Source organism: Globicephala melas, chromosome 7 (assembly GCF_963455315.2).
Source record: "Globicephala melas chromosome 7, mGloMel1.2, whole genome shotgun sequence".
Taxonomy (NCBI): domain Eukaryota; kingdom Metazoa; phylum Chordata; class Mammalia; order Artiodactyla; family Delphinidae; genus Globicephala; species Globicephala melas.
In genome coordinates this window covers 29,569,778-29,582,369 of record NC_083320.1, presented here as the reverse complement: position 1 = coordinate 29,582,369, position 12,592 = coordinate 29,569,778, and positions in this window count along the sequence as shown.

Sequence of the window (12,592 nt, the reverse complement as noted above, 5' to 3'; positions counted from 1 at the left end):
AAAAATAAAAAGGATTTCTAGGCAGGAGTGTAACAAGATGGTCTGGCAGTCGGGACTAAGCGTAAGTACAAATATTTGCATTTTCCCAGAGACCTTCCAGAGAATGATGTAAATTAATGGAAGGGTTATAATAGTGAGGATTTCAGGTCCTATGTCAAGCTGGAAGTGCAAAAATTTAGGGGCAAATGGACCTTTCTGTATCTCTCAAATCACACCATATAGGTAGGTGACTGCTAGTTTTGACTTTATGAACAATTGGTTCCAAATCTGAACACGCAGTGTCTTACTGGGAGTTAGACTACTTCTTCCTTTATGAGGTATTTTGAATGGAGCCTGTGTTGAAGGGTTCATTGTGCTTAAGTAAAGCCAGTGAACTGGCAGGTGAATAGAATTCTGCTTCACATCCAAGACCCATTTTCTCTGACTAATCTCCCCACTCTCCCCTTTCTCTCCACCTCCTTTCCCCCTCGCTCTCAGGTCTGCTGGAACTATTTCCAGAATTCATTGTTCAGGCCAACTTGTTTTGACATAACTGGCAGGTTGACTCATGTGAATAGTTAAACTAATCATGGGTTAAAAGCCTGTCATTATGGTACCGCACTGGAGCTATCATAACTCCAATGTTGCCTTTTGCACTAATTTTCCTCCCCTGTCCTCAGCTTAACGTCTCATTTTCAGTTTAAATGAGAAGGCCCTGAAACTGTCTTCTCTGTCTTGCTCAGTATTCTGGTTTAATTCACTGTCTTCATTGCTGAGCTATTTGGAGTTGGAATATTATTCCCTCCATTTTAGAAGAGATAGCAAGTGGCTAGACTATGATTCAGAATTGAATAAGATAGTTTCTGCAGGGTGTACCTATTGTACAGGAAACACCATTATCGTAAAAATCTTTTGGGCATATAAACTGTTCTGATCCTGCTTGCGTCACAGGTCTTCAGAGCTCAAAGGAGATCGGTTTTGATTTAGTTGAGACCAAACTATTTTAGAACACAGTAATTTGGTCACATTGAAGAGCTTTTTAGTAGTTATTTAGTAGCTGTCCCCTTCTATGGAAATAAAATAAACTGAAAACCTGATGGATATATAAGATGAGATATATAAGATGGATATATAAGTGGGACTTATGTTTATTCATCTTTGAATGCCTAGTAGGTAAGTATTCACTAAATATATAGCTGCTTTAAAGGTGCTTCCCTTATTTATCTCCCTTCATTTATCAGTCACCTACATATAAGGTGTGATTTAAGAGTTACTGAAAGGTCCATTTGATCCCCAATTTTTGCCATGCCAGTTTGACATGGTCCTGAAAACCCTCATTGTGATAACCATCCCATTAAATCGTAGTTCTCTGGAAGGTTTATGAGAATATGCAAATATTAGTATTTTCTCTTGATACTTTCTGCCATTTATCGCCCTAGTAAAATTGCTCACCTTCCTTCCTCCCACCCTCCCTCCCTCCCTCCCTCCCTCCCTTCCTTCCTTCCTTCCTTCCTTTTGCTGACGTGGGTCTTAGTTGAGGCACACGGGATCTTCGTTGCCACGTGCGGGATCTTTAGTTGTGACATGCGGGCTCTTAATTGCAGCATGTGGGATCTAGTTCCCTGACCAGGGATGGAACCCGGGCCCACTGCATTGGGAGCGCGGAGTGTTAACTGCTGGACCACCAGGGCAGTCCCTGACCACTATTCTTTCTGCTCTCACTTTACCCATTCAAACCTTTCATATCTCCTTCCAAAGAACTTCTATAGCATATTGTCTATCTAACCAGATGGTGGTTGTCTCTATGTCTGGTATGATCCCCATCAACCTTGAAGTAGGATTTAGTTATTTTTCACATTTCCCCAAAGAAAAAGAAAATCAGTGGCTTATTTTAAGGAGTCTTCCAAGATTCAGTTCTTTTAAGGTGCTTTTCTAATAGATCCACTTGCTACTTCTGCTTGTAACTCATTGTTTAGAACTTAGTTACAGGCCATAGCTATCTGCAAGGAAGGCTGGGAAATGGGGTCTTTATTTCAGGCAGCAATGTGCTTGAGTAAATGTTGGAGTCTCTGCCAAAGAAAAGGGTGGGAATAGCTGTTTGAATGCAACGAGCTGTCTCTGCCGTGTGCCTGTGTACCGTCTTTTGGGTATTCCCTCTCACATGGTCTGCCTGGGAAATTTACTGCTTGGGATGGCTTGCTGAGCAGAAAACCGTATAACACGTAAATCTTCAGATGCCCCATGGAAACAAAAAACCAGCTGGAGTCCCAGTCTTTCAATATGCTCTGCCTCCGTGGGGAATTTTCCTGTCCCATTCCTTCCTGCTTGCCGTGTTGAGGCCCCTGCCAGCACCTCATATGCCTGTGATGCTTGATTTCTTTCTGTTTCCCTGCCTTATACTCTGCTTCTTGCTCTTCAAAGACATGCTTTGTTTTCCCACCATTGGCCTGTCTCAGCTCTCTCTGTCTTATACTCCCCACAGTTACTTTGAAGTTAGCACCTCCAAAATAATTTTAGTCTTGGTGATGAGGGGTGAGGATAGGAGATAATAGGCAGGGATGTATGTGGGGATACTTTTAGGTCTTCTCCCAGAGTTACCCCCTCCACCATATCTGTTGTTTTTGTTGTTGTTGTTTTTGTTTTTCTGTAAGAATCTCTCTTTAGTCACGGAACTTGACTTGAACTCTGCCTAACAGCAGAGCCAGGCGTTACCCATAATTATCATTAGTTACAGTTCAATGAATGAATGAACCCCCTTTTACTTTCTTTTTTTAAATTAATTAATTAATTATTTTTTGGCTGCGTTGGGTCTTCGTCACTGGGCACAGGCTTTCTCTAGTTGTGGCGAGCGGGGGTTGCTTTTCCTTGTGCTGTGCGGGCTTCTCATTGCGGTGGCTTCTCCTGTTGTGGAGCACGGGCTCTAGGCGCACGGGCTTCAGGAGTTGTGGCACTCGGGCTCAGTTGTGGCACCTGTGGCTCACAGGCTCAGTTGTTGTGGCTCGCGGGCTTAGTTGCTCCTCCGCATGTGGGATCTTCCTGGACCAGGGATCAAACCCGTGTCCCCTGCATTGGCAGGAAGATTCTAAACCACTGCGCCACCAGGGAAGTCCCCCCTTTTACTTTCTAGCATAAATTGTTTCAGACTAGTTGGTGTTTTTGATTTTCCCTTCCCTTTCATTTTTCATGAGCAATCCCACTAGCTTATGGAATCTCTCCTACTTTTGTCATCTTTTCTCTTCCTACTTTCCCACCAATCTGTGTCCATTCTTTCAATCAAATTCTTACCCGATTCATGAACTGTAGCTCAGTAACAACTGAACACTCCATGCTGTCTTCCCTATCTGCCCATTTTGATCTCTTTCATATGAGAATACTTTTAACATTGGCAGTTTGTTTCACACACTCAAACGCTTGACTCCATACCATCTTGTATCATTTTTCTAGTTATTTCATGAGCATAACTAGCTCCCCAATTGCATTGTAATATTTTAGAGAGTAGGGACTATGTGATTTAAAAAGATCTATCTACCTACCTACCTATCTTTTATCTATCTTCTATCCATCTATCTGTCTGAATTCTGCTCAATATCTAAGGTAGTACTGGAAAGATAGTTGGCATTATATAAATATTGGTCACCTTGACAAAAGAACAGAGTGCATATGACTGATTTGTGAATGCAAAGCAGGGAGCAGGGAAACATTTTTTTTTTTTAGGGAAACACTTTTGCTGCAGTTCATGATGGGCCTGCTGACATTCCCAAATAGATGGAAAAAGTTCACATGGAATCTTACTTGTCATCAGCAGAACTTTCGAGACCTAAGTGAACTTTCCTCACGATTCTAGGAAGAGGAAAATGTAACTATATTTAAAATAGTGTTTTCTATTCAACAGCCAGACTAATTTTTACCTGTGTTTTTTGGAATCAAATGTAGCCTTGAGAATTCAAAGACAGACTCACAGGATTTGAGAAGAAGACTCCCTCCCATTGGCTTCTAATGTCTGGTCAGAGAGGTAAAAATTGTGAGGCATGCTTTCTCGTAAAACATCCAATATTGTGAGACTATGATTTTCATGAGATAATTTAAATGGGCTCTAAGATGTAGAACTATGAAATATTCTACATTTAAATGAAAGTATTGTTCTATTCCCTCCCCACATCCACATCAAGGTTGCCTCTATCATGTTTCTGAATGCTCCTGAAATCCCATTATTTGAAAAAAAATCAGTCTCACTTTCCCATAACAGAATGCTTGTAGAGAGTTCAAAATGTTTCAGTAGGAGTGCAAGAATGAGGAATTGCCTAGTAAGAGTGACAAAGAAGTTTGATTACAATCACAAGATTTTGAGTACGGCTCTATCCTAAAGATTTTTATCTACTGTTGACTTCTCAGAATGATCCTGGATTATTAAATATTATGTGTCACTTCTCTTGGTTTTTTTTTTTTTCCGGTACGCAGGCCTCTCACTGTTGTGGCCTCTCCCGTTGTGGAGCACAGGCTCCGGATGCGCAGGCTCGGCGGCCATGGCTCACGGGCCTAGCCGCTCCGCGGCATGTGGGATCTTCCCAGACCGGGGCACGAACCCGTGTCCCCTGCATCAGCAGGTGGACTCTCAACCACTGCGCCACCAGGGAAGCCCCTCTTGGTTTTACATTTCTTTTACATTTGTCTCCACAAACCTGTTATTCTTAAAAATGCCAACATGGACCTCAGCTGCATATCTCAAACGTATTCTTTCATTTGTCACACAATATGACTTTGTTCTTGTTCATACTTTAAGATAACCATTGACTGTTCATCTCAGTCATCTTTGGCACTTTGACTTCGAACGGGTTGTGAGAGCTCATAATCAGTCACTGTAATCACCATTGTGAATGCAGTGAAGATATTCCTAAGAGTAAAGGGGGGAAATCTAATCTGCAATGGTAGAAGAAATGTCATTGTCCATAAAAAGCCACCAGCACTTTTGTTCTCAAGAAGACTCATTAAGGGTTTGGGGATTAATTGTTAAGATTTGGGGTTTGTGACGAGGGAGGCACCGCACGATGTCATATAAAGTCTTCTGATCCAACCTTAAGGACACGTGCCTCTATTTGCTTGAGAAAATAAGCTGGAAGAGTCAGATTACACTTTAATGAGCCATATAGAAGTGGTCCATCCAGAAGGACCATAATCTGGGTGGTGAGATCACCTTTAGCCGTTGTGATAGACACAGCAAAGGCAATAGCAGCAGCAGTGGATGAGAGTGGCAGCTGTTGTGGAAGTTGCACCTGCTATTCATCACTACACTGTGGTAGCGTGGGGAGGCCACAGTGCTGGTGCTACAGAAGCAGCAAGAAGCTGTCATGACCTCTCGTGAGAAAACACAAGCCACCAGAGACTCTGCCTGGCCAATGGAGAAGATCAGATGCACTTAAGGACCCTGTACATTTATTTGTCATGAGACACTCTGGGGTCTTCTTTACTGGCTCAGAATTTCCAAAATGTTCCAGAGTATTGAGAAGGAATAAGACTGATTCATCGTTTCCTAATGTCAGTGATAACAATCCTGATGATTAGAGTGCTTACAGTGTGCCAGGAGCTGTTCTAAGGGCTTCAAATATATATTAACTCGTCCCTATTGCCACCATCTCCCCATTAACCCACAAAGGCACCTATTGGCCACTGCCAGTCTCTCGAGACTGGGAGGGGCTGAGGACTGTGTGGGGAGCCGAGACCTGTCTTGGAGAACAAGCATGTAGATTAGGTCTTTCTTCCTCTGAACCCACTCCTTCTGCTACATTTTGAAAATTGCTAAGAAAATTAGTTTTTGTTCCGTTCTTCTCTCTTTATCCTAAATTAGGAAGTAATTTTCATTTGGAACTGCATTTCTGGGTCCCAGTGGAGAGCAAGTAGGATAACAGAGTAGTGCTGAGCAGTTACGGCTTCTATGACACACGATTTATGCATCAGTGGCTTCCAGAAGAGTGACAGGCTTAGACAAGGATCATAAAAGGAAGCGACAAATTATGCTTCTAGGACTATATGCAGAGTTTTCAATAGTAGCTGGCCATTTCTGCTTCTTTTCCTGTCTTAGAAAAAAGCTTTTTTTTTTTTTTTGCGGTATGCGGGCCTCTCACTGTTGTGGCCTCTCCCGTTGCGGAGCACAGCCTCCGGACGCGCAGGCCCAGCGGCCGTGGCTCACGGGCCCAGCCGCTCCGCGGCATGTGGGATCCTCCCGGACTGGGGCACGAACCCGTGTCCCCTACATCGGCAGGCGGACTCTCAACCACTGCGCCACCAGAGAAGCCCAAAAGCTTTTTTTAAGTGAAGGTTTCCCCACAGGCTACTGGGCATTGCTATCTGGTACAGTGTGACCCTTAGTATACTCGGGCAAGCAAAGCAATTTTTGTATTTCACTATTTTGGCAAAATATAGAGCATTATCTCCCTGGTATTTGACAGTCAAAACAATGGTCAAAAAGCTTATTCTTCAATGTAATTAAAACCAGAGTTGGTATTAGAGGAAAGCCAATTAACAGTCTGCAGAAAATTATCTGAAGAAATTGATTATATTCTTGAAGGTGCCCAACACTCCATGGCTTTTGGTGTATCCTATTTTTTTTTTTTTTTTTGCGTTACGCGGGCCTCTCACTGTTGTGGTCCCTCCCATTGCGGAGCACAGGCTCCGGACGCGCAGGCTCAGCGGCCATGCATCACGGGCCCAGCCGCTCCGCGGCACGCGGGATCCTCCCGGACCGGGGCACGAACCCACGTCCCCTGCATCGGCAGGCGGACTCTCAACCACTGCGCCACCAGGGAAGCCCTGGTGTATCCTTTAATGAGACTGAAAATTCTAAGTGTGTGGAGCAGATTCTGTTGTAAAAATAACCATGTCCGATTTTAATGAAAAGCATCACATATGCAAGAACCAATTGAGACAGATACCTAAGAGGTGGATAGATAGAGTAACCGTTAAGATTTAGCCTAAACAAATGTTTTTTCATGTTGTCCCCATGAAAAGCTTTGATTTTTTTTAATCTTTAGAAAAATTTCCATAGATATAAAGTAAACAAAATTAGGTAAAACTACATGAAATAAATATTCTTCACCTCTTTTGATGATTATCATTTTGATGATTTTTTTGATGATGATGATCTTTTTTGGTTAAAATTGTTCCTGTCGGGGTTAGAGTTAATATCCGGGACTTGAGGTTTAGATCAATATACTTTGTGTACTGGAATTTAAAATGCAAGTTTTACTGTCTTTAAAATAGAAATTTAAGTTCTAGTTATTTGTAAATGGACAATTTAAAATGATTTATAAAAATTATCTTTCTTGGGCTTCCCTGGTGGCGCAGTGGTTGAGAGTCCACCTGTCGATGCAGGGGACACGGGTTCGTGCCCCGGTCCGGGAGGATCCCACATGCCGCGGAGCCGCTGGGCCCGTGAGGCATGGCCACTGAGCCTGCGCGTCCGGAGGCTGTGCTCCGCAACGGGAAGGGCCGCAACAGTGAGAGGCCCGCATACCGCAAAAAAAAAAAAAAAAAAATTATCTTTCTTAGTGAAGTAAAAGGGAACTCTAGTGCTATAGTGACTATTTTTGGGTTCTAAAGTAATCTTGAGGGAAATTTATTCTGAAGACATTAAAGCTCTCTAGAACATGGGAGAATCAGCATGAAAATTAGAAGTAGGAGAGTGAACATGGCTTATTTTTGCAATTAGAAATCAAGAAAGAAAAGTGTTTTAATTGTTTTTAAAAAACAAAAGCTTGATTATGAAAAATATCTCATTATTTGTATGCTTCTTGATACTCTGATATCCACGTAGATGGCATTTCTGCACAATGTAATTTTATGTGGATAGAAAACATCCTCAAGGGTCCTCAGATGCTGCAGTAATTTCCAACCAAATCTAGCAGACAATATGTGATGTCACAATTGTGATAGAGAGGGGAATATTGCTCTAGGCTCCCTTCAACTTCGTGATATATTCATGATGATTTTAAGGCCAATATGGACCTTGCTTCTATCCTGGTTGTCTGGTGACTAAGTCTACTTAGTAAAACCTTCCCTCTAGTTTTTACCAGGCCCCTACCATCTACACCTGGACTACCAAAACCCCACCTAACCAGGCCTAGACATGAAGCCGGACACGTTTCTAAAATGCAGATCTGATCATGTCATTTCTCTTTTAAAAACCGTTCCCATCCAGTTTCTTGGGGAAGATGCAAGTTTGTGCACGTTTTTTTGGAAAAGTGTTGCCAATATTTCTCAAGAATTTAACAAATATATCTGTCTTGTGACTCGGCAGTTCTTTATCGCAGCATCCATCCTCAGCGGGTAATCCTAAGCAAGGTGCTTTGAATACAGAGATGTTTAATGCAGCATTATTTAAGATAATAAAAATTGGAAACAAACAATGTACATATACGTAGTTAAGTAGCCCATGGTATACCCAGTCAATGAAATATTTTTCAGCAACTAAAAATACCTAATTATATTATTTTATAGCATAGGAAAGTGCCTATGCAACAAAGTTTAGTAAACATGTTAAAATACAAAACTGTTTCAAAATCTACAAACATAAAATACAGAAAAAGAGTTGAAACCTTCCCTTTCTTCCTCCCATCTCCACCCCAACCCCTGCCCCGGGTGAGGTAGGGAAGGCTAATAAACCTTATATTGCGTTCTACTACTGACAAAAGCTAGTCTTGTAGATACCCTGCCTAAGAAAATGATTTGATAGAATAGAAAAGCAAGAAGGGTTTTCAATACTTTCCTATCGCTTTGTGGAGCCAGATGTGGCCATCAGAGATAAGTGGCTCTGATGCTTAAAAAAGATGCAGACATTACAGACCTGGGAAGGGTTTGTGGGCGGGAGACTAGCAGACAGTTGTGGGGCGGTGAGATTGACACTGTTGCGTATAATAAGGTAAAACATTATCATTGATGTATGTGGAGGCCTTGTTAACTCTCGTTTAGGAAACTGTTTCTCTAAACCCTTGGTCTGAACTGAGACTGAGCTCTGAGAATTTTCTTTGTCTCTGTGTGTGTGTGTGCATTTGATTCAATGGTTATCTGCTGAATCTGTCGGGAAGGAAGATGCATATCTTTAGCTTATAATGGTAGAGACCCCTTTCCACCTTTCCTGGAATATCATTCGAGTCTGAGAAATTCAGAACTCTGGGAGATGCTCCACTGAGGTGTGTTGCGTGGACTGCCTAAGGGGAAGAAGGCAACGTCAGGGATCTGGGTCTGCAAGCAGACAGGTTTTGTGGTGATGGCTCTTCTACCCTGGACTATTAGAACAGTCACCTCTGGTGCCTGGTTTGCATTTTGCTTTGCTCTGCGGTTCCCTTCCGTTACCTCCAGTCTTCCAGAAAGCCTGTCGCTCTTTCAGCCTTGTGTGGTACTGTTGAAGGGCGATTAAGGAGCAGGTCAGTAAAAGCACCATGGGTCCCTTCCCACCTCACCCCTCCAACGAGCTCAGTGGCACAAATAGTAGCATTGTCCGGGGAAGGACACTAGATGTGAGTTCCAGGCACTGGCGGGCAGAGGAATGGGCCATGGCCAGAGCAGGGCTGGGGGTGGGGTAGTACTATTCCTTAGGGATAGGGGGCTGCCAAAGGGGTGCCTCCAAAGTGTACTGAGACCATTAGCTTCTTTGCCAAAGAAACTAAACAGAGGTTCTGCTCCAGGTTGCTCTGGAACCACCTGCAAGCACTCAAAGTCTACTGATTCCTGGCCTCACCTCATAATAATTGAATCTGGATCTCTGGAGATGGGGTCTGGGCATCAGTATGTTGTAAGAGCTCCCCAGGTGATTCTGATGCGCAGCCAGGTTGAAACCACTGCCTTGGAGATGGTGATCAGGAAAGGGAGAGGCTCACCTGGGTAAGAAATATACCAAGCTCGACAGCAATATTGCAAAAACCTGAAGCATATTAAAAAGTCTGGGAGAAAATACAGTCAATCTTCAAAACGGTAGTTATATTCCATGAAGTCTGGAAACACTGTAGCAAATACTGAATCATTGCTCCTAGGGGAAATATATTCATGTATATATGTCTGTCATATAGATTATCATTTTAAATACTAAAACCAAGTCATCATGGTAGAAACCCATGAGGTTCAGGGGTGTTAAGTGACTTGCCCGAGACCATCTCATCAGTCACAGGAACCAGAGTTGAGATTCAAGTCCTGTCCAGGTGATTCTGGAGCCGGAGCTTCTTTCGCTACACCACACTGCCCCCTACCGGCTCCATCTTCTGGCCACTTGTGCACGAGAGCTGAACCAGAAGGCAGCGTGTGCCTTTCCTCATCTGGAAACCAGTGCAGGTCCAAGAGGCCACTCAAAATGTTCAGCGCTGTGTGCATGTCCACAAGTACTGATTTTGGAGTTCCAAATAAAGTTTAGGGAGTAGGTGCATTTGCAAATTTGGAATCCGCTAATAATGAACATCAGCTGTAAATAATATTACCAGTAATTATATTTGGATATAATTAAATGACTTTTTCTTTCTCACTTTTCTAAAATCCCTTTAATGTGTATGTATAAATTTTATAAGGAAAAAATGTAAAAAACAAACTAAAAATCTTTTCCATGGCATCCCTCTCTCTATAGACCTAATTCTTCCCAAAGTGTGGCCTTGACCTATTTACATCAGAATCACTTTGAGTGGTAATTGAAAAGATTTAATCTTATCCCATCCCTTCCCAAACTACTAAACTAGAATCTCTAGGGAACCCAAGAATCTGCATTTGACAAATTCCCCCAGATCACTCTTATGTACACTAGTGTGAAAAACATTTGCTATAGCAATCTCTAAAGAGTGAGGATAAAATAAGGGTATTTCAGATAAAGAGGCAGAAAGAAGTTACTTCTCACAAACCATTGCTGAAAGAACTACTGAAAGACATACTTCACTGTAAGAAAAGATTGAAACCTGGGAGGAAGGATTGGGATGCAAGAGGCAATGGTGAGCAAAACGATTGGTAAGCATGTGGTAAACCTGAATAATTGCCTATAGCAGGCAAAATAAAACTAATGAAAGGGGAGGAAAATTAAAATGAGGTGAAATTAAGTTAAAAGACAACCGTAACATAGAAAAAGAGGTTGTGTAATTGGTGTCAAAGCATGCCAAAACTTCTTAGAGTTTGGAAGAGGAAAGGAGATACCAAGTAAACATTTTTTGGACGTACAGGAGCATGACTTAAGGATAATAAAAGAATAAAAATATAAAGTATAATTTTGAAATTAGTAGGAAAAAAGGAATTTGAAAACTGTAATAGCCAAAAAAAAAAAAAAGAAAGAAAGAAGAAGAAACAAAGAAGCAAAGGCAGGAGGAAAGAATGTTTCAAGAGAATGCGTGAGCAATGGCATAGGAGTGGAGAAGAGGCTCCACTGTCAGGTAAATTTGATTTTACTCTACTTACATGCTAATAACTTTGCCTAGTATGTTTTTTAAAAAAATAAATTTATTTATTTTTGGCTGTGTTGTGTCTTTGTTGCCGTGCGCAGGCTTTCTCTAGTTGCGGCGAGCCAGGGCTACTCTTTTGTTGTGGTGTGTAGGCTTCTCATTGTGGTGGTTTCTCTTGTTGCGGAGCATGGGCTCTAGGAGCGTGGGCTTCAGTAGTTGTGGCACGTGGGCTCAGTAGTTGTGGCTTGAGGGCTCTAGAGCGCAGGCTCAGTAGTTGTGGCGCACGGCCTTAGTTGCTCCGAGGCATGTGGGATCTTCCCGGACCAGGGCTGGAACCCAAGGCCCCTGCATTGGTAGGCGGATTCTTAACCACTGTGCCACCAGAGAAGTCCTATTATGGCTTCATGGGTGTTGGCAGAAGACACAAGATTCCTGGGTAAGATACAAAGGACAATATTACTCACAGCCTGGCTAGTAGCGTAAAAATCAATCAGCATATTTGTGTCAGTTTCCTTATTTCCTAAGCCCCACAACAGTGACACAGAGTGTCTAAGTGGATGCTTGCACACGTAGTGCGTTGTATTACAAGAGAGAAACACTGAGCTTGGGAACCTGTTGTTTTATAGCAAGCAGTAAGCAAGTTTGCTCTTTGTCCCAGAGGAAGACATTGCCTCATCTACAAAGGTTATATATAATCCTGAGAAATGGTCCTGGTAAAGATCAGTTAGGGCTTTGCATTCCTGGCACACTCAGTAAGACATGTAGGAACATGAGAGACCCGTGGAGGAGTATCTCCCAGCATACAGAAATGAGGATCTGTGAGTAAATTGTTTTGCTGGGTCATATGGTGCATTGGACTGGGAAGGAGGAAGAGGAGTGGAAAAGGAGTAGGGAGAAGTAATTTAAAACCCCAGAGCTGGGGCTTCCCTGGTGGCGCAGTGGTTGAGAGTCCACCTGCCGATGCAGGGGACACGGGTTCGTGCCCGGGTCCGGGAAGATCCCACATGCCGCGGAGCGCCTGGGCCCGTGAGCCATGGCCGCAGAGCCTGGGCGTCCGGAGCCTGTGCTCCGCAACGGGAGAGGCCGCAGCAGTGAGAGGCCTGAGTACCGCAAACAAAACAAAACAAAACAAAACAAAACAATCCCCCCCTCCCCCCCCCCCCGCCCCGCGAGCTAAGGGCCTTTTATAGCCGTTTGGGCTGCTATAATAAAAA